The sequence below is a fragment of the Nycticebus coucang genome, chromosome 7 (genome assembly GCF_027406575.1).
Source record: "Nycticebus coucang isolate mNycCou1 chromosome 7, mNycCou1.pri, whole genome shotgun sequence".
In the NCBI taxonomy this organism is placed as follows: domain Eukaryota; kingdom Metazoa; phylum Chordata; class Mammalia; order Primates; family Lorisidae; genus Nycticebus; species Nycticebus coucang.
The window spans coordinates 97,063,413-97,084,509 of record NC_069786.1 but is presented as its reverse complement, the minus strand read 5'-3'; the positions used below and the strand labels follow the sequence as shown (position 1 = coordinate 97,084,509).

The 21,097-nt window shown below is 39.9% G+C and overlaps 1 pseudogene; it reads right to left on the bottom strand.

The window, feature by feature from the left end:
• Positions 1 to 5,940: 5,940 nt before the first annotated feature.
• LOC128590546 (ubiquitin-conjugating enzyme E2 W-like) lies at positions 5,941 to 6,416 on the bottom strand (annotated as a pseudogene).
• Between the last annotated feature and the right edge of the window lie 14,681 nt (positions 6,417 to 21,097).

Here is a 21,097-nt window from a genome sequence, read left to right as displayed (position 1 = left end):
CACTTAGAGTTTCTTGCATACATTTCTAGGGCCATGTCTAGAAAAGATAGAGAGGGTGAGGTATACGTCTCTTTAATTCCCACTAGGGAGAATAATGGGTTTTAAAGAAACTGGATTTACCTCTCAGAGGAAGTAGTATGAAAATGTAATAGATTGGGTGGAACTTCCCCCTCCAAAGACACAAATAAATCACTTGACAGAAGCCCTATAGTTTTTAAAAGGGGAACATGATTCCCCTCAAAGATTTTGAATTTTGGTTTCTCTGCTAAGTCACATTGGAGATCAGAGAGCGTGAAGTAAGCATTCAGTAGAGCTTAGGGAGATTCAAGAATCATATAAAGAAAAAAAGTGTGACAAGAAACAGGGGACAGACACAAGGACTCCATTCCCTGCTTGGTCCTCCTGAGAGGGCAGCAGGCCACTTGCCCAGGGGTCCAGCACAGCTCTGGGAGATGGTGAGCAGTGGCAGAGGGCCACACCTGCCTGTTTCAGGTCTCCGTGGGAATTTTCTCAGTCTGCTGGGTTACAGTTGTCCAAATCTTATCCCACCTATTTCAGCAGAATAGATCCAGAATGTGTCTTTGCATGCCCGCAGACACAGGCTTTTCCTCCTATATAACATTCCAACAAGGAATTGACAGAGTGATAAACAATAGTTGAAATCAAGCAGACCCCTCTGGACTCAACAATGTTGTCTACAGTAATCCCTCACTAACTGTTTGCTTCCCTTCCTCAAATAGACATGACTAGCAAAATAATATCTCCTAGAAAAGTGAGAAATTTGTGGATAAAAAATAAAAGATTGATGCTAAATAGTTTTACAATACTCAAAAAAACCAAGCAATACTCTAATGTGTAGATATTTAAAACTTTTCCCAGGAAGGTAGGCTTATCGTGGCTCTTCTTCAATTGTTCAGGAAACATGTCTACTGATAGTTTGCTGCAAGATTTATTCGTAAAAGGCCGTACTCTTTTTAAAGTTTTTAAACATGCCTCTATTGTCTTAAACTGTAATGTGTTTGAACTTGCTTTAGCTTTGTTTCCATTTTCAAAGACTCAGCAAATTGCTCAAGCAACCTCACCAGCTGGCTATTTCTGATACTAGTTGAGGGGAAGGGACTAGAGGTGCTGTTCTTCATCCACATGCAGTATTAAAAGGGTGGAACAAATCCAATTTCCTCTTTATGTACTAATTTAATCACTCTATAGACCTGTCTACAAATTCTATGAGAGTTGTGTTCCTTTGTTTCCAGGATATTGAACTGAGCAAAGCATAATATAAAAATTTGAAGATGAAAAAATTTTGGTACAGAAATATGAAATGGAATTACCCCAAAACTACAGTTAGTAAAGGATGTTTGCATCCTTGAAGGGGGCCCTGTGGAGGGCAGGCGAGAATGAGGAAATGGAAAATGCCTCCTGGTGAAATAAAACAATGGGAAAGCCACAGCCTCACGATTTGTGCAGTCAACATGCCGCAGTCCCTAGAGGGGGAAATGGAACCTTTCACCATAAACTTTATGACACCTGAGAAAGGGCGAGGGGTCAACTGAAAACTAGTGGCACCAGGGAAATAGGTAAAGGGTCGACTGGAAACTGCATTCCTACAGTGTGTACATCAGGGGCAAGTGCAATGATGGGTGCTGTACAGAATCCTTACTTTGCAGAAAGAGCCAATCATAGAAATAGGTGAGGGGTCAACTGAAAACTATGTATTCCCATATCACGTAGGTCAGGACCAAGCATGGTGATTGGTACAATATAGAATCCTTACTTTGCATATAGAAAGAGTCAATCAGGAAAAGAGAACATATGGAAAAATATGTAAGTCCCTAGACAGAGGAATTCTGGCAGCAACCTATTTGGGACAACCCTTCCATTATATTGGAAGCTTTCCTGTCCACGTTTCTTTTTTTTATGTAATAAAATCTTTCCCTTTTGCTTACTCATGGTCTGTGAATTCATTCTTCAATTCCTGAGACTAAGGACCTAGTAGGAAAATTCCAGTATCATCCTGACTGGATCACTCTAACACCTACAATATCTTTGTGAGATTTAAGAAAAAGCTCCTTTCCTCCAGTTGAAGACACGTTTAGGCTGGTGCAAAGCCCACTAGCCCTTTGCCTAGGCAATCCCCTCAGTGCACAACCCACCCAACGGGACGTGGAGACCCTGATCCTGACACCCCCCTCTGACTTCACCTGTGCAGCCAACTCCAGCCGGGCTTCAGCTGCTCTTCAAGCTCTGAATACTTGCCAACTCCACTGTGAATGAAGAAACAGTGTCTTACTCTCTGTCATCTTGGAGTCTGACAGAGAGCAGGCACTCAACAAATGTTGTTGGTGAATGAATGTGTACATTTAAAAATACTCAATGGGATAAAAAAAGAAAGAGAAAAAAGTTGAAAGAGAAAGGCTATGGAAAAAAAATTACTGGTTGTCCAATATATTTTGTGTCTCGTCCAAATATTAGAAAACTTTTTTATTCTTAGGAGCAATTACTCTACATCACAATTCACTGTTATATACTGAAATGGTTAAACTTAGAAAAGGATATAAAGCAACCTTGAAAATAGTGGCAGATAGGTAAGTGTTAATTTCTCAGGGTTTGGGGCGGAAAGGTCCAGAATTCAAGGAGACCAAGACAGGAAGCTTGATTTGCTGATTTTCTTTTTTTCATCTCAAAAGTGGTTAGTATTATGCTTTGAAAGAGTGTAATTTAGGCTTGCCAGCAATCAGTTGCTGAGCACCATTACACTAACACTTTCACAGAAGGAAAAAAGTTCTAAGAACTTGCTCTTTAGAATACTCAAAAGTCAGTTGAATTTACATATAGAATTTAAAGCAAGTCTAGTTGGTCTGTGTCTTTTTCTTCCTTTTCTAATTCTATCACCCCAAACTGAGTATCTTGAGATGTTAACAACAAAGAAGAACCTGGAATAGGTATTGACAAATCGGCTCTAAACAGGAGCTAGTGGGAAGATAAATCAGATGGCCCTGAGACTCTTGCATTTCTTATTTCTATGACAACATCTAGTAGCTTGTTCCTACCTGTAAAAAACGCAGTTTTAGTTTCATTGAAAGAGCAGCCACTGCTGTCCATTTCAGCAAGGTCTACTCTAGCAATACTCTGCCTCTGAGGCCAGCTGAGGTCCTGGCTGCCAACCCTCGACGGCAAGCTGCCCTGATGGCTGGCCACTTAAGCTAACAACCTCACAGAATACTTGTCTGTGCACAGAATGGTGATCAGATCTAAAAGGAGTCAAGTGCTATTAAACACTTACGGCCATTAAAACCAAAACATGCAGTTTCTTCACAAATTGACCACAGTTTAACTTTCTAAAACTAAAGATTCATGTTTGCTCAACGCAGGGAGCAGCAGTCACCCAATGTGTTGAAATAATGACTTTAGAAAAGCAATCCTGAAATAACCAGATTTTAAAAAAACAACAGTTTATTTCCCTTCTTAAGGCAGAAGGTGCATTTCTCTTTGCTTTCAACTGGACACATGTCAAACCAGGATCCTGAAAGAATGGAATATCATTAATAAGACTTACCCAAGAGCTGCCCAAATAGAAAAACGATGTGTGCATCGATCTGTTTCACAGGAACGAGCCTGAATCAAACATCTGTTAGGCTTCCCTTCCCTTCCTCTCCCTTCCCCAGTGGTTAATGGCATCTGAAGCACTTAAGCTTTGTACATTCCTCCACTAATTAAATTCCTGCAAACTGTCTCATGAATCAGGTGCTTTGTGGAGCAGGAACACAGACCCAGCTTTTGGGTCTCTGTTGCCTAAGTATAGGAAGGCGCTGAACGCACACTTGGCCTACTGGGGAGCCTTTTCCAAAAAGGTTTTAAGAGTCCTGTTTTTCCCAAAGATCTTCCTTTGCTTTTTACTACCTGTTCTGTCGAACTAAATTGACAAAAATAAAGAAATGAGAAGTTCAGATGCATAAATAAAGACAAGCACACAAGTGCTAATTTTTGTGAGGGCAGGGATGTTTCAGTAACCCAAGTGCAAAGAAAGGGAAAGTGCTTTTTCCTAAAGAGTTCTCCTTCCTTCATTCATTCCATTCTTAATTCATTGAACAAATAAGTATGCACTGAGTGCCTTTCTGTGTCCCTCACTGTGTTGGCCTCTACCTGGGTCCCTGCCCTCACGGAGCTTCCACTCTGCCTCTCCGACTTTAGAACCCTTAGTCTGAAACCAGAATGAATTTATGCCTTTGCGTCCTTGTGTATCCAATTCTCCCTAATTGAAATGATTTTGTTTCACACTTCCTCTTCTCTCCTCAAACCTGTCTTTTCCAGATTCCATCTCCTCTTTTTCAGGGAAAACAAGCAACACCAACCTACCCAGAGCAGAGCTCCTGAACTTCCACCTCTACTGGCTTCTGTTCCATCCTCACCTCTTTCCCCCATTGGTGCTGCTCTCTCTATCTCATTAAGACCAGGTCTCCGACCTGTGCACTGGAGCCAGCAAGTAAATGGCAGCCCTCAGGTGTGGCCACACATTTCATGGCTAAAAACCTAGAGGTACTGTAGAGCTAGCTAGCCCAAGAAAGAGAAGCCGCTCTTCTTCCTGACCTCCAAAATCACCTGCATATTCCACGTCCCTGAGTACTCCATGTGCCTCCACGCTCCTGTGGTTTTGCCAAAGTTTTCCCTTTCTGCCTCTTATCTGCTTTGTTGACTCTAATTAATCCTTCAAAACTTAAACTCAGGGCACAAAAGAGGTTAAAATTAAGGAGACTTGAAATAATAATAGCTAATATACTATATATGAATTTTGTTTTTACATATAGAGTCCAGAAATAGGCAATCTAGAGTTGTGGTGGGCTCCAGGATCATTAAGAATGCAATCTTACATTTTTCTGCTCTGTCAGCCTTAGTCTTTGTATCCTAACAGATCAAACTTACGCAATGGTCTCACATGGCTGCTGGAGCTCCAGCTATCATATCTTCATTCCAGATAGGAAGGAAGAAGGAAAAGGAAAAAGAATAAGTTCTTTTGTTTTGTTTTGTTTTGTTTTGTTTTTGTTGTTGTTAAAACATTAAGACTCTGTCAAAAATGTATTTCTTATTTTAGGGTACGGGATTAAAGGAGAAGATGATACAAGTAAAGAAAATTTACAAGAAAAAACTTGACAAAGTTTTTCAACAAAAGTATTGTATTCAATGATTAAAGCAATTTAATCATTGCTGCCATTTTTCTCACTTCCAAAATAAAGCCTTGATTAAACCATTCATACCCTACATTATTCATACCTTTACTTCAGAGATTGAGGAACTATATACAACAAATGAATTTATTTTCACCATAGGGATAACATACTGTACCTCTCCGCCAATGTTACTTGAAAACCTTCCACGTCAAAACAATTTGACAGGAGATATAAACGATTAAATAAATACTCAATGATCTTTCATTACAGTCCTTTAAAGACGCATGTTAATTCATGCTGTTAACCTTAGGATCACAGTGCATAGAATCCAAATATAAACAGTTGGGTGACTTTCAAAGTAATGTTGGATCCCTCACTTTATTTATAATCCCACTATAACTGATAAATTCATTTCATAGGCTCTGTCATGCATTAATCAAGTGGCAGGAGTTAATGAAAGCTTTTCCTATTACAACGTCCATTGCCGGCAATGAACGTCCCCAAACTGCCAAGGAATTCATTGTTATTGCACAATACATGAGGACCTGGAACTTTTCCGAAAGCTTAAAAAAATTAAAATTAAAAATGGAATTATATTTGACATTTCCTGACACCTGCATTAATACTGTATGACTAATAAAAGCATGTCAGTTGCCTGGACTGAACCAGTGATCAACACGCGCCCAGAATGCACACAAGGGAGTAGTCTTCATTGCCCATAGGTCACTTCCAGTCAAAGGTTAAAGTTCAAAGACAGAAGGATCAGAGTGCTCATTTTCTCAGGAGGACTATCTTCTGCTAGGAGGATGATAACAGTGGCATTAACAAGTATCATCATGATACCACCATTTTGTTTTCTTTGGATGCTTGTTACATGTTCGCACATAAAATGAATTATCTGGTGGCCGTCTCTTTTCTTTGCAGCTGGAAAGCATGCTAATAATGCTAAGACAAACGGACTGGACTGAGAGTGCTGGGGACCAGTCTTCTGTTAGAATGGATGAACAGATATGACCATTGCTATAAACATGAGGATGAACAGGAATATTTTCACCAGTAAACATGACCTGAGGAGAGTCAAAAGGATATCGCCTAGTAAACTTAAATAGAAGTTGAAATTTTTCCCTTTCATATAAGGTACCTGGGTGCACCTTCCGTGTCTACAATCCACTGTGTAATGGAATTCTGAACACTCTTTTCATTTAAAGTCATTCCAGGGGGTGGGTCATTTTGTAAAGCCAACAGTTCTTTTTGTAGTCATTTCATAAATGTATGTTGTTTCTTTGTAAGATTAATCTTCTGTCTGAAATGGTGGGCAACCACAGCTGCAAACCTCAATCTATGGTACATATCAACCAATTCAACTTTTTCTTGTAACATCACGACTTTTCTGTTTCTTAGGAGCATTGCCAGAATCATTAGTGGCACTTCATTTGAGTTTCACAGCATTAGTCAAGGTTTATGCTATCGCACCGCATTGATGCCATGATGGAACCATTCCCCTTGTTTTGTTTTTTTGAGACAGAAAACATTTTGTCACCTGGGCTACAATGCCATGGCCTCAGCCTAGCTCACAGCAACCTCCAATTCCTAGGCTCAAGCAATCCTCCTGCCTCAATCTCCCAAGTAGCTGGGAGATCCCATGTGCCACCACATCTGGCTAATTTTTCTATGTTTAGTAGAGACAGGGTCTCTCTTTGTTCAGGTGGGTCTCCAACTCCTGAGCTGAAGGGATCCTCCTGCTTTAGCCTCTCAGAGTGCTAGGGTTACAGGCAGGAGCCACTGTGCCTAGCCAAGAAGAAAAGAACAAGATTTGTCTCCCTTTCCTCTTCCACTCCGCTGAGCCTTCCTGGCAAGCTCATCAAAATATCCGTTTATCTCTCCCTGGTCAGAACATAGTCACATGATCATGAGGGAGACTGAGAAATACCATCTCAGCTGAACATTTTACTGCACTGAATAAAATTTAGCATTGCATTAAGGAAGGAAATGAATATTAGGAACACAGCTAACAGTCTTTCATGGATACCACCTTCCCTTGTACATAGTCCCGGGTCACTTTCTTCTTGCCCTCTCAGCTAGTAAGCTATTAAGCAAACTTCCTGGTGCATCCCAAGCGTACCTTGGCGTAACACTTGTTGCATTATATGATCCTCATGCAGTTTGCATGGTTCTCTTCTCCAGTGACTGTGATTCTTTAATGACAGGTGCCATCTTCATCACATATGAATTTCCTAGTGCAGGGTCTGGGGAACACATCCCTAAGTGATTGGTCATATTGCAGCGTGTTTCTGAGCATCTTCTGGGTCTGGATTTTCCTCTCTTTTCTCCCTTTTTGGAACGTTAGTATTTTCACAGAGAAAACACTAAAAATATCTGGAAGGTTATTCCAAAGTACTACCAACTACCACTGTGATGGGTGACAATTTTAGGAAGGAACACATGGCTTTAAAACAAAACCAAAAATAGTATTGAAATGCTGATTTCAGTTTCCACTCAAATGGGTCATCTCTTCGGTATCTGCTACTAGGGAACTTCCCGGAGCGTGATGGGTGGCAAGGACATTTTGACCAAGCTGCCACAATTTTAAAGGGCCAAAGCATGAATTTGAGCCAATCTTTTAAATTTCGCTTCCATTTTTTTTTTCACAAATGTAAAGTGTTGGGGATCAGGGGAAGGGGATGGCTGCTGAAAACAAGATGGAAGTACAGTCACATAGCTCAATTGAAATCACATTTTAATCATACTTATATGTCTGGCTCTGTCTTTTCTGGGAACAGGAAATAAAGAGAGAACATTTTAAATGAAATATTGAAGGCCAACGCCCAAGAAAATCACACTAATGTGCTATAAAACCTTTAAGCATCGAGGTTTAAGAGGCCATCTAATACCACGGCGTCCTCATCAATGACTTCTTCCCTTCCTTAGTTCTTGGTGTCCTTTTTCTCATGTCTGTTTCCTTCTCACTTAACCATTTCACTGCCATCTAGCTTACTCAGACCCTTAAAACTTGGAGGTAGCAATAACTTCCTACCTAATAAACTGCCTCCACATCCCTCACCCTTCACCTTCACGCCCAGCTGTCCTTCCCACCCACCTGGCACCTCCCACCATCTTGTAACAATTCTCAGCTCCTTGCCCCTTTATGAATTAGTTCCCTCATCCAGCTGGGTTTTCTGTTCCATCTTACACGTCCTTCTGTTCCCCCAGGGGCTGGTTCAGATCTCTGTTCACCATACAAGCTGTTTGTTGACTGAATGCCTCACTCAGGGTCGATGTATCCATTAGGTACAGGAGACAGATTTATGACCCACAAAACATCTAGGGGCCCATGAAAATGGTTTAATTTTTATTTCTTTCAAAATTAGAAGAAACAATTGACTATAATAAAAAGAGTATATAATAATTAATTCCACCTGGATTATAGTCATCTCTACACCAACACAGTAAAAAAAAAAAAAGTATGATTTTAAATATCTTTTTAATGAAGGATAGGAGCCCTGAAGGCAAAGGTGCCTAAGGCCCCCAAAGCCATGTTGCCACCCTGGACTAACTTTTGGGAACCTCAGTCCATAAACATTCAAGAATGCACAAAAAATGGGTTTTTTTTGAGGGGGGGGAATGCTTACTTTAATGTGTATTTTCCTTGAAAACGCTCCATTTCTCAGCTTTTTATACTGGCCCAGTGCTGCTCACTAGCCCAGAAAGTGTGAAGGCTTCTTCCAGGATTTGACAAATCGACGTAAATAGAATGTGACATGTTACTGTGTTTTTTCCTTCACACAATCACCTCTTTGACGGCTCAGGAAAGACGGAAGAGAGAAACTTCTCATGATATCTGTAAAATACACACCACATTCGGCCTGTTATGTTAAAAGACATAAAGTTCCCTTTCCAGTTTCTAAAACTAATTTCTGTGTGTCCCAGCCAAATGGAATGTGTTTTAGTCAGCTCTTGGGTAAACACAGAAACGTAATCTTTCCCCCTCTTAAAGCAGAGCCTGCTTCACACACTTCATCTGTGTGTGCAATGTTTATTTAAGCATAGAAGGATTAAGACTGAAACTGGTTTGAAAGCACTGGTGGGTGTTTTTCATGAGATGTCTAAGTCTGAGGATTTGAGAGTTTACAGTATTTTAAATGTTCCTAGATAATTTTTCCTTGCAGTAATTTATATTAACTTGAACTTCTCTTTTCTCTCTCTCTCCATGTTGTTGGGCACAAAATGTTCTCTAAAGAACTGATACTATCTTGCAATTAGGAGTTTCATTTCGTTTTACCTAAACATAATTATCATTAACCTAAATAAAATTCCGGAGATAAGTTGACCTTTTTTCTTTGCACCATAAATTATAATCAGTGCCCATCAATTGCTGCTTTATTCTATTAATTAATTTGTTTTTCTGTCAAAATGTCATATGCTCCCTCCTAACATTATAGCCAATTTATGTAATTTTAATCTACTTATGTTGTTACCTAAATGTTCAGTTTTGTATCTTCACAAACTCTCTGTGATTTACTTTTCAATCCTTTGAATTTTCCTTCTTGTGGTCCTAGCATTACAGAGGGAAAATGATTTTTTTTTCTTTTTTTTTAAAGACAGGGTCTCGCTCTTGCTTAGGCTTGTCTCGAACTCCTGAGCTCAAGCAATCCACTTGCCTTGGACTCCCAGAGTGAGAATGATTTTGTCATCTGGCCTAGCTCAGCTCTTGTGGGTGGTAAGTGCTCCACAAATACTCATCTAGAATGAAGAGATGACCCTTCTCTTTCTGAAGGTCAGTGATTCTGATTCTAAGCTTCCCCTCTGTGGTCATTGAGAAGTTCTCCCTCAAGTTCACTCAACAATTTCTTCTGCTCCCCTCTTTGCGGACTTCCTTTCATTTTGTCTTCCACAGTCATGGAGAAACTCCTCAGCCTTTTCCTAAAACAAACTCTTTTGTCAAGTGAGAGAGTTCAAGTGATGTCAAGCTTAAGCATTCTCCTCCCTAGTCGAACCTCGCTTGTTACTAGGACACATTTTCTACCTTTAAAACAATGCTTAAATGAGCCAAGGGTGTTGGCACATGCCTATAACCTTAGTTTTGGGACACTGAAGCAGGAGGATTGCTAGAAGCCAGGAGTTCAAGACCAGCCTGAGCTTTGGGGGGCGGAGGCAGGGTTTTGCTATGTTGCCCAGGCTGGGCTTGAACTCCTGGCCTCAAGTGATCCCCCCCACCTTGGCCTCCCAAAGCACTAGGATTACAGGTGTGAGCCACTTCCCCCATCCTCGCTGTAATTTTATATCTTTTTATCAACCTCTCCCTATCCACCACCCCTTCTGCCACCAGTAACAACAATTCTACTCTCTACTTCTATGAACCTAACTTTTCTAAGTCTCCCATATGAGTGAGAACGTATGGCATTTGAAATTAAGATTTTAAGATAAGAAGAAACTTAGAGACAAAATTAATCATGAGACTTTGAGTCCCTAGCGTGGACTGAAGGGTGTCCCTCAAAAATTCATGTCCATTTGGAACCTGAACATGTGATGTTATTTGAAAGCAGGGTCTTTTGTAGGTATACGTAAGGATCTAAATACAAAGTCAACCTGGGTTTAGCGTAGGCCCTAAATTCAATGACTGGTGTGTTTGTGGAAGAGGAGAGGACAGACAGACAGACAGAGACAGCCATGTAATTGAAGTTAGGCCATTACAAACCAAGGGATACTTGGGGTCACCAGCAGCAGGAGAGATAAGGAAGGATTTTTCCCTGGAGCCCTCAGAGGGAGCATGGTCCTGATTTCAGACATCTAGCCACTAAAACAATAAATTCCTATTATTTTTCTATTTCTAATAAAATTTCTATTATTTTAAGACATACAGTTTATTGGAACTTTGTTACTGTGGCCCTAAGAAACTAATACAGCTCCTGAAAACTTACAAAAACCTTAGGGTGGGCAACAAACTTTCCATAGGACACAGACAACCTAAAGATGAGAATGAACTTATCTAATTTTCAAAGGATGAACTTTCATCCTTTCTAATTTTCATCCTTCAAAGGATGGGGTGACCTTAGCTGTCACCTAGGTTACTTTCTACAAAAATAGGAGAATTGTCTTTTAACTAAAAACCTTACTGTGATCTTTACAATAATCTTCCACGAATCTTATTTTCAGATTCCCTAATCAGATGGGATTTTTTTTGTTTTCTAGCACCTACAGAACATAGGCAGCCTTCCTATCCAGCCTGCTTTAGAGCCTGCCTGGCAAAAGCCTGCTCTTCCTTCAAATGCTACTTGCTCTGGGAGACTTCACCCCTCCAGTCGGTCTTCTTCCACGCACCCAATGTAATATCGACATAGGGTACACACACACGTGGGCACATGAACACACAGACACATGGATCTTCATTGTGGTACATTTCAAATGGTGTTCTATTTGTTTGTTCTTATAACTGCTTTCTGTCTTCTCAGGCAACTATAAATTCTCAAGGTTGAGGAATGTGGCTTTTCATCCTGATATCCCAGTGTCACAGTGCTAGGCTGGTTGTATGTTGTGGCAAGTGAATTGGAATTGAAATCATAAAATCCCATTTGAATCCTGGCATCTCCATGACTATCTGTGTGGCTGAGGCGGATGCTGGTAACAGAGGCAGTCCTTCATTTTCCCTGCTAATAAGATCCCAATGTTGTTCATGCGCGTGACAGATTCTTCCATTCAAGGGAAGAACTAATCCAGGCGTGGAAGTTATAACTCAACTCTGGAGATGGAAGAGGAAGTTTCCAGCAAAGATGCCTCTTTCCTGATGAGGAGATGTGAACAACAGCCATTTGGCCTTATACATCCTCTGAACAGGGACATGGAGATGTGGTGGCCTTTCTACACCTCTAAAAGTAAAGACAACACAAGCACAAAGCCATGTACCTTGAGCCCTGACCTGGAACCTGACCTAACCACACAGCTGCTAAGCCAATACCAGCAATACCCACTCACACACATAACTTTTTGTTATGTGAGAAAAATGCACCCATAGCTGCTAAAACTTCTGTTAGCCAAGTACACCAGTACTTGAAGCCAAATACACATTTGTCCATTATGGTGACCTTGAATAATTTATGACATTTAACCTCTCTGGATTCCAGTTTCTTATTCTCTGAAAATGAGGCTAATAATCTCTTCCTACCATCCATGGTCATTATAAAGTTTAAATTAAAAAATATTCATAAACCTCAAAGTAATGTATATATTCAACAATAAGCAATTATATTTATTAAGTATTCTATGGATATTCTTCTAAGAGTTTGCCTTGTATTATTTTATTTAATCCTTACAATAATCTATAAGGTGTTGCATAGAAAAAAGCTCTGTCTAATCCAGACATAAAAATATGTTCTCCTATGTTTTCTACTAAAAGTTTTCTACTTTTTGATTTTACATTTAGATCTGTGCTTCATTTTCAGGCTAGTTTTTTATATAGTGCAATTTATGTATCAAATTCATATTTTTGCACATGAATATCCAATTATTCTAACACCTTGTTGAAATAATTCATACTTTCTCTACTTTTGTTAAAAAATAGAAAAAGAAATTTTTCTCCACTCTTGCTTGTTTGTTGAAATACCCTTGTCTCCTAGGTGTGTGTCTATTTCTGTGGTCTCTCTTTTGTTCTATTGATCTGTTTGTCCATCTTTACCATCTGTCTTGCTCACAACCGGTTTATAATAAGTCTTGAAGTCAGGAAGTGTAAGTCCTTTTCTTTTTTCTTTTTTTTTTTGTGTAGAGACAGAGTCTCACTTTCTGGCCCTCAGTAGAGTGCTGTGGCCTCACACAGCTCACAGCAACCTCCAACTCCTGGGCTTAAGCGATTCTCTTGCCTCAGCCTCCCGAGTAGCTGGGACTACAGGCGCCCGCCACAACGCCCAGCTATTTTTTGGTTGCAGTTTGGCCGGGGCCGGGTTTGAACCCGCCACCCTCGGTATATGGCGCCGGCGCCTTACCGACTGAGCCACAGGCGCCGCCCAGTCCTTTTCTTTTTTCAAAATTGTTTTAACTATTCCAATTAATTTTTGCATGAATTTTAGTATTTCAATTTATACAAAAAGTCTATTGGGATTTTGATCAGGATTGCATTGAACCTGTACATAAACTCAGAAAAATTAACATCTTAACAATCTTCCAATCCATGAACATGGTATATAGTTCCATTTACTTAGGTCTTATTTAATTTCTTTTCTCAGAAATGTTTTATAGTTTTCAGTTCATAGATACTGTATATCTTTTGTAATATTTATCCCTAAGTCATATTTTAATGCTTATATGATTGATACCTTTTAAATTTTCAATTTCTGATTGTTCATTATTAGTATATAAAAGCATAATTGATTTTTACATATTGATATTATATCTTAAAATTTATTAGTTTGGGTACCTTTTTCATAGAGTCCTTAAGACATTCTTGGAAGGTGATTAAAATAATTTTCTTCCTTTTCAATGTGGCTGCCTTTTGTTTCTATTACTCACCATATGGTCCTGGCTAGAATCTTCAGTAAAGTGCTGAACAGAAGGGGTAAGAGTGAGCATTTTTGACTTGTTTCTGATCGTAGGGGAGAAAGCATTCAGTATGATATCAGTTATAGGTGGGTTTTTTTGTTTGTTTGTTTGATTTTATAGATTCCTACTTTATAAATACTTTTTTTCAATCAGAAATGGGTGATAAATTTTATCAAGTGATTTTTCTGTATCTATTGAAATGCTCATATGTAATTGTCTTCTTTATCGATGTGCTAAAATACATTGAATAATTGGCCCTCTTGGCCATGATGTATTATTTTTATTATGTATTGTTGGATTGAAATTGTTAAAGTTTGTTAGAATTTTTTTTACTTCCAAATGGAATCAAAGTGCTTTAAGAAAATTTACTGAATCCTTGAAAACCTAATGATCCCTTATAGCCTCAGACAAGTTGCTGCAGAGATTTGTTTTTCTACAGTTTTCTTACAATATCTTTGCCTGGTTTTTGCAACAAAATTCTGGCCTCATGGAATCAGTAGGAAATTATTCTTTCCTCCATTTTTGGAAGATTTTATGTAAAATTAAAATTAATATTTCTTCCTCAGCTGTTTGGCAGAATTTGCCAGCAAAGCCATCTGGCTTTAAAGGTATCTTTATGAGAATTTAAACTTATTTATTAAAATTTGATATTTTAAGTAGATACAGGGTAATTTTGTAATTTGCATCTTGTCTCTTTTTTTCTGTATTGGTCTGGTTAGATATTGATCAATGTTATTAACCTTATCAAAGAATAAACTTTTGGTTTTCTTCAACTTATTTGTTGTTCTCCATTTTTTCTTTCATTGGTTTCTGTTCTGATCTTTATAATGTCCTTGCTTCTAATAATTTATACTTACTATTTCTACTCTGTACTTTTTTATACGACTATTTTAATCTGCTCATGTTTTTTGTGTCTTGTTTTTATTTTGGGTTTGTTGGTTTATTTCAGTTTCTTAACATGGAAGCCAAGGTCACTGATTTGCCACCTTTCATCTTTTCTTTAACATAGACATTTAGCACTATAAATGTCCCTCTAAGTACTGCTTTAACTGTACCCCACAATTTTTGATATACTGTTTTTTCATCTTCATTCAGTTCAAAATACATTCTCTTTTTTGTTTCTTCTTTGATCTATAAGTTATTTAGAAGTGTATTTATATAGTATTCAAATATTTGAGCTTTTTCCAGAGTATTTTCTGTTAATTTCTTTCAAATTTTAACTCCACTGTAGTCAGAGAACATAACTTTGTATGATTTAAAACCTTTCCAATATGCTGACAATTATTTCATGGTTCAGAGTGTCTATCTTACTAAATTTTCTGTTGTGCTCTTGAAAAGAATGTGTATTCTGCTGTTAATGATAGAGTGGTTTATAAATACCAAGTCAGGTTGGTTTGTTGACAGTTTGTTCAGGCCTTCTATACCTTAACTAATTTCCTAATCATTCTATCAATTACTGAGAAAGGAGTATTAAAATCTCCCAGTATAACTGTGACATGTCTAGGTCTCTTTACAATTCTACCAGTTTTTGCTTCATATATTTTGAAGCTCTGTTATCAGGTGCATATACATCTAGGATTATTATAGCCTCTTGATAAATTGACTCCTTCATTATTATGAAATGATCCTCTTTTTCCTGGTAATATTTTTGCTCTGAAATCCACTTTATTTATAATTAGTAGAGCCACTCCAGCTGTCTTTGATTATTATTAGCCTGATATAACTTTTTCTATACTTTTACTTTTAACCTGTGTCTTTATAAATTATGTTTATTTATACACAGAATTGAAGAGAAACCTGAAAAGCCAGGAAGAGGACAGCAATCAGGGTAGTTCTGGAGGACTCGATAGCAAGTCCTAATCTATAGTCTTTGATTAGAGGCAAACTCATCAGGGTCTCAGCCCTGGAAGGGATCCATGCCAACTGTTTTATTTTCCTACCAGTTCACAGGCCTGCCCTTTGGCTAGGGGAGGGCAGGCTTGACTAATGGTCCCACCAAGGCCCCACAGAGAGAGGTAATTCACCAAAAGGACATCGTGGTGTTGTCATCAAAAAAGGGGAAAACAGATTCTAGTGAGGTAAAAAAAAAAAAAAAGGTATTGCCAACCATAAGAATGAATAAGTGATTTAATGTACGAATTTTTTTAAATGTTGGCAGGACACAATTATAAGAGGGACATTTACTTAACAACTGGAATCACAAAGTACTTTTGATTTGCATTTCTCTAACCCCAGTAAAGGTAGCCCACATAACAAAATCCCAAAACCAGACACGTTGGCGTGGATGTGGAGAAAAGGGCACACTTCTACACTGCTGGTGGGAATGCACACTAATATGTTCCTTCTGGAAGGATGTTTGGAGAATAGAGACCTAAAAATAGACCTGCCATTCGATCCTATAATTCCTTTACTAGGTTTATACCCAGAAGACCAAAAATCACAATATAACAAAGACATCTGTACCAGAACGTTTATTGCAGCCCAATTCATAATTGCTAAGTCATGGAAGAAGCCCAAGTGCCCATCGACCCACGAATGGACTAGCAAATTGTGGTACATGTATACCATGGAATATTATGCAGCCTTAAAGAAAGATGGAGACTTTACCTCTTTCATGTTTACATGGATGGAGCTGGAACATATTCTTCTTAGCAAAGTATCTCAGGAATGGAAGAAAAAGTACCCAATGTACTCAGCCCTACTATGAAGCTAAATTATAGATTTCACATTAAGACTATAACCCAACTATAGCACAAGACTATGAGGAAAGGGCCAAGGAAGGGAAGGGAGGGGGTAGGGTAGAGTGGAGGGAGGGTAATGGGTGGGGCCACACCTACCATGCATCTTAGAATGGGTACAGGTGAAACTTACTAAAGGCAGAATACAAATGTCTACATACAATAACTAAGAAAATGCCATGAAGGCTACGTTGAACAGTTTGATGAAAATATCTCAGATTGTATATGAAACCAGCACATTGTACCCCTTGATTGCACTAACGCACACAGCTATGATTTAACAATAAAAAAAAAATACATACTGAAAGAAAAAAAACAATTGGAATCAACGTAACCTGGTTCTTTGTACCCTCAATGAATCCCCAACAATAAAAAATAAAGAAATAATAAAAATATATATATATAATCTTTGATATCCTTTTGTTTCCAATGATGAAACTCTCAGAAACACATTAATTTTCATTCTGGGTAAGAAAACAAATGTTGTTGAATGAACTTCTTAAGAAGATGAATGAGCTTATAAAGGGTGAACCATGACTCTCTGTACCTGTGGCCAACGAGGGACAAAAGTCAATGCTACATGTGCCTGGGGGCACTGCAGACAGTGGCCGTTCTGGAGCGTTTTGCAAGAGTATTGCACACTCTGAAAGGTGGGTCAGAGAGGAAAACAGAAACCAGCAAGCAGGTAAGCAGCATGCATTTATTTTGCTGTTTGCAATCTCCAGCAGGTTAGCAGAAATTAAATTTTGCGGCAACTTGCCTGAGGCTATAAAGGGATCATTAGGTTTTCAAGGATTCAGTAAATTTTCTTAAAGCACTTTGATTCCATTTGGAGGGAAAAAAATAACATGGGAATATTTTGATCAGAGTCCTGGAGCGTGAAATCTGATTTAAAACCCAAAGGTCACTGCACTGTTTTATTGTAGGGAAGCATTTCACTTCATGTTAAGAAGTAGTTACAGGGTAAAATGAACTGCAGCCGAGCCAGCTCCGTATTGCGGGCCCTGGATCCTCCATTATATTGTTTGTACCCTACTAAAGAGTTCTGGAATGAAACTGCATGACAGCTGTTTCCCCTGAGACATCTCTGGAAATAAGATATACATCCCATGTGGTTCTCTCTGCAAAAAAAGTATTTGAAATAAATAAATATCTCATCTGTGGCCATCCATCCATCGAGTTTCCTAATCTCTTCTGCTTTCTGGGTGCCGGCCGCACACTGCGCATGGTGTCAGGTGGCAAACGCAGAGTCAGAACCAGCGCCCGGCAGGTGGTCCCTGAACCGCAGGCTGTTCAGAGCCGGTCTGTGGACGTTGTGGCTTCGCATCTCTTGTGTGTGTTGCTTACAGCAAAGCTGTTGTGAAAGCTGTTGTTGAAAACAAGTTACCAGTCCCGGGTTTGGAGAGAAAGCTTCTGAGAGGAAGTAACATTCAAGCTGAGTCATAAGGGACAAGTAGGGTTTTCTGGGGAACATGAAGGCAAGGGGGGTGGGAAAGAGTGAGCTCTGCAAATCGGGCTCAGCTTGCGTGGAGGCGGAAATGCGAGCCAGGCCTCCGCCACCCTCCCAGGCCGGTGTGTGTGAGTGTGTGTAGGTGTAAGTGTCTGCGTGAAGGTACGTGTTAGCGTGCGTGTAGGCGTGAATGTGCGTATGCGTGTGAGCACATATTTCAGGGTGTGCCTAGGGTCATGGAAGCCAGTACAAAATGAGGCTGAAGAGAGCAGACAGAGCTGCTCTGGTTTCTACACGGTGATAGATCTGAGCTGGAGTTTCCTTCTTCACCCGTAGAATATTGCCCAGCGGCAAATGAGGCGTTGGAACTGGCTTCAAGGACCAAGCTTTGCAACCCCTTTTCAGGCATCTCTTATCAGCTCGAGTTTTCGACTCAGGCTTTAAAATCAAGCCGTCGTGTTTTAAAATCATACCAGCCCACTTGCTCATTTTGAAGCCCAAAACCTTGAGCCACCTTGCTCCTCAGAGCAGAAGTTTTGCGCCCCTGTTCGGTCTCCCTTCCAGGGGTGGAATCTCACCCCTTCCTTAAAAACTATTTTATAGAACTGGAATAGGCTGATTACTACTTGCTCTAATTTATTTAACACTTTTATATTTTATATGTAATGTGCCTGTTTTTAATTTAAAAATACATACATTAAAAAGATATATATATATATAGCCATCTTCAAATAACAACAAAACACATAATAAATTGCCTTTGATGTATATAAGTCATTGATTAAATTTTTGGCAGGTTGATGGTCCTTAGAAGCAAACAGATTTTCCCACACCTGTGAAGATGCCATTACCAATTGCCTTGCTTATAAGGGGAATTACATCCCTTTTCTTTTCATATGCCTTATCTGGATGTAAAAACAATCTGCAACATTTTCCTGAAACAAAAGGGCAAGACTTCAGGGATGCCTGGACGTTCTGGCTGCAGCCTGGCTCCATCTCACGGCCCTCTGTTTTCCTTTCCTTTTCTTCACATATTTCTAATTTATGCTATCTTGCTATTTTTTATGTATCCTTGTAAAGCCCCTTAAACCCTTTCTGAGACAAGGTAGAGTATAAATTTAAAAAAATAAATAGTTTGAAAAACCATAAAATAAACCATGTGCCGTATTTTTAAGAACAACACACTGTTTTTCAGCATTATGAGGGATTTTAGCTCACTTCATAGCTGAGGGCTTGAGGCACAATCCCAGGTCTCTGGGACACTAGTCCTGTGTTTCCATCACACCCTTCTACGTAGATGATTTTGTTTTAGAATTAGAAAAAATATCTGCAAACATCCCAAAGTAGATAAAAGAAAGAAAAGGATTCCCTCTGCTGCATTCTAACTCCTTAGGGAATCAGTGCTCCAGTCACTTCCAAACCCAGACAAGAAAGGGCACAGCACAAGACGTGGTCTCCAAGGACAGCAAGACCTCAGCCCCCTGTTGCAAGGAGCAGCCCTCCGCAGCCACCAGCCCTTCAGGCTTTTCTCTGTTTACCAACAGGTGACAGGAAGAGAAGTCTCTTTGCCTCTCCTGCTCAAAGGTAGGTACAGAGAGAGAAGGGGAGAGAAAGAAAAAGAGGAAGTGGGAGAGGAGAGAGAGAAAGAGATTGGCTCTGAGCCTGGAAGATTTGGCAGTCTCTTAATAGGTTGCAGGGTGCCCAAGAAGCAGCCATTAGGAGATGGATGTTCATTTGGATTATGGGAGAGGGCAGTGCTTAGGGGCTGCGGCCGTGAAATGGGTTGGTTTAAAAAATTACAGGGCAATTCGGTAGAGGGCTCTACTTTTCTACTTCTTCCTATGCATTAAGATCAGTGTTTCTAAACTTAAACCCTCTTTTTTTGAGAGAGAGAGACAGAATTTCATTCTGTTGCCTTGGATAGAGTGATATGGCATCATAGCTCAGGGCAACCTCAGCCTCCTAGGTTGAAGTGATCCTCTTGCCTCAGCCTCCCACGTAGCTGGGATTGCAGGTGCAGTCCACACGCCACAACATCTGCCTAGTTTTTCAATTTTTTAGTGGAGATGGGGTCTTGCTCGTGTTCAGGCTGGTCTAGAACTCCTGAGCTCAAGCAATTCGCCTGCCTTCGTCTTCCAAAGTGCTAGTATTGCAGGTGTGAGCCACCATGCCTAGTCCTAACCCTCTTTTGTTTTTAAAGGGAAAAAAATATTTTCTTGGAAAGTAAAAAAAAAAATATGTTCTGAGATCTCAATTTGAAAAATACTGACTTAGCCTGTACTTTCTGAAAATCACTGTCCTTCGAGATATTAGAAAAAATATCTGCAAACAGCCCAAAGTAGACTGGGGAAGGAGTACATGTGTGTCTGTTATATGCACATGGGTTTGGTGTAATGTTGTATAGGTGTGGTATACATATATACACATATGTGTGGGGGGGATGTATGTATGGTGGGTATGTTGTGCGTGGGTGTGTGCATGTGAGCACATTCCACCACAACAGATTCCTTTGCACACTGTAATTCCCTCCTGGCCAGGAATGGCCTCTCACTCAGCCCCGCTGAGACTGTGTCCCAGGACACCCCAACACATGGGGATGGCTGCTGCCCCAGCCCTGCCTCACCAGAAAGTGAGGAGCAAGACGCCCTGGCACCTGCAGTAGTGATCAGCAAATGGATCCAAAGTAGAGAGTAGGTTAGCATCGTACAACCCCAAAACATTGACCTCAGGCCAGGCGCGGTGGCTCACACCTGTAATCCTAGTACTCTGGTAGTTCCAGGTGGGTGGATTGCTTGAGCTCAGGAGTTCGAGACCAGCAACCCTGTCTCTAAAAATAGCCAGGTGTTGTGGTGGGCGCCTGTAGTCCCAGCTACTTGGGAGGCTGAGGCAAGAGAATTACTTGAGCCCAAGATTTGAAGTTGCTGTGAGCTATGACACCATGACACTCTACTGAGAGTGACAAAATGAGACTCTGTCTCAAAAAAAAAAAAGTTGCCTTCAAAGGAGGAAAGAAAGGGGAACTTGGAGCTGCAGAAACACACCTCCTTTTAGGTACAAAGCAGGAAAGGAAGATAAGGTGTCTGGACAGTTTGGGGGTTAATGTGCTTCTTGGTCAACAGAGAAAACATTTGACCCTTAATCCTCATGACACAAACTAAGACACTCACATTTGTACTTTCTGCTGTTTTTGTCTTTCTTCTTCTACAAAGTGTGTCCTA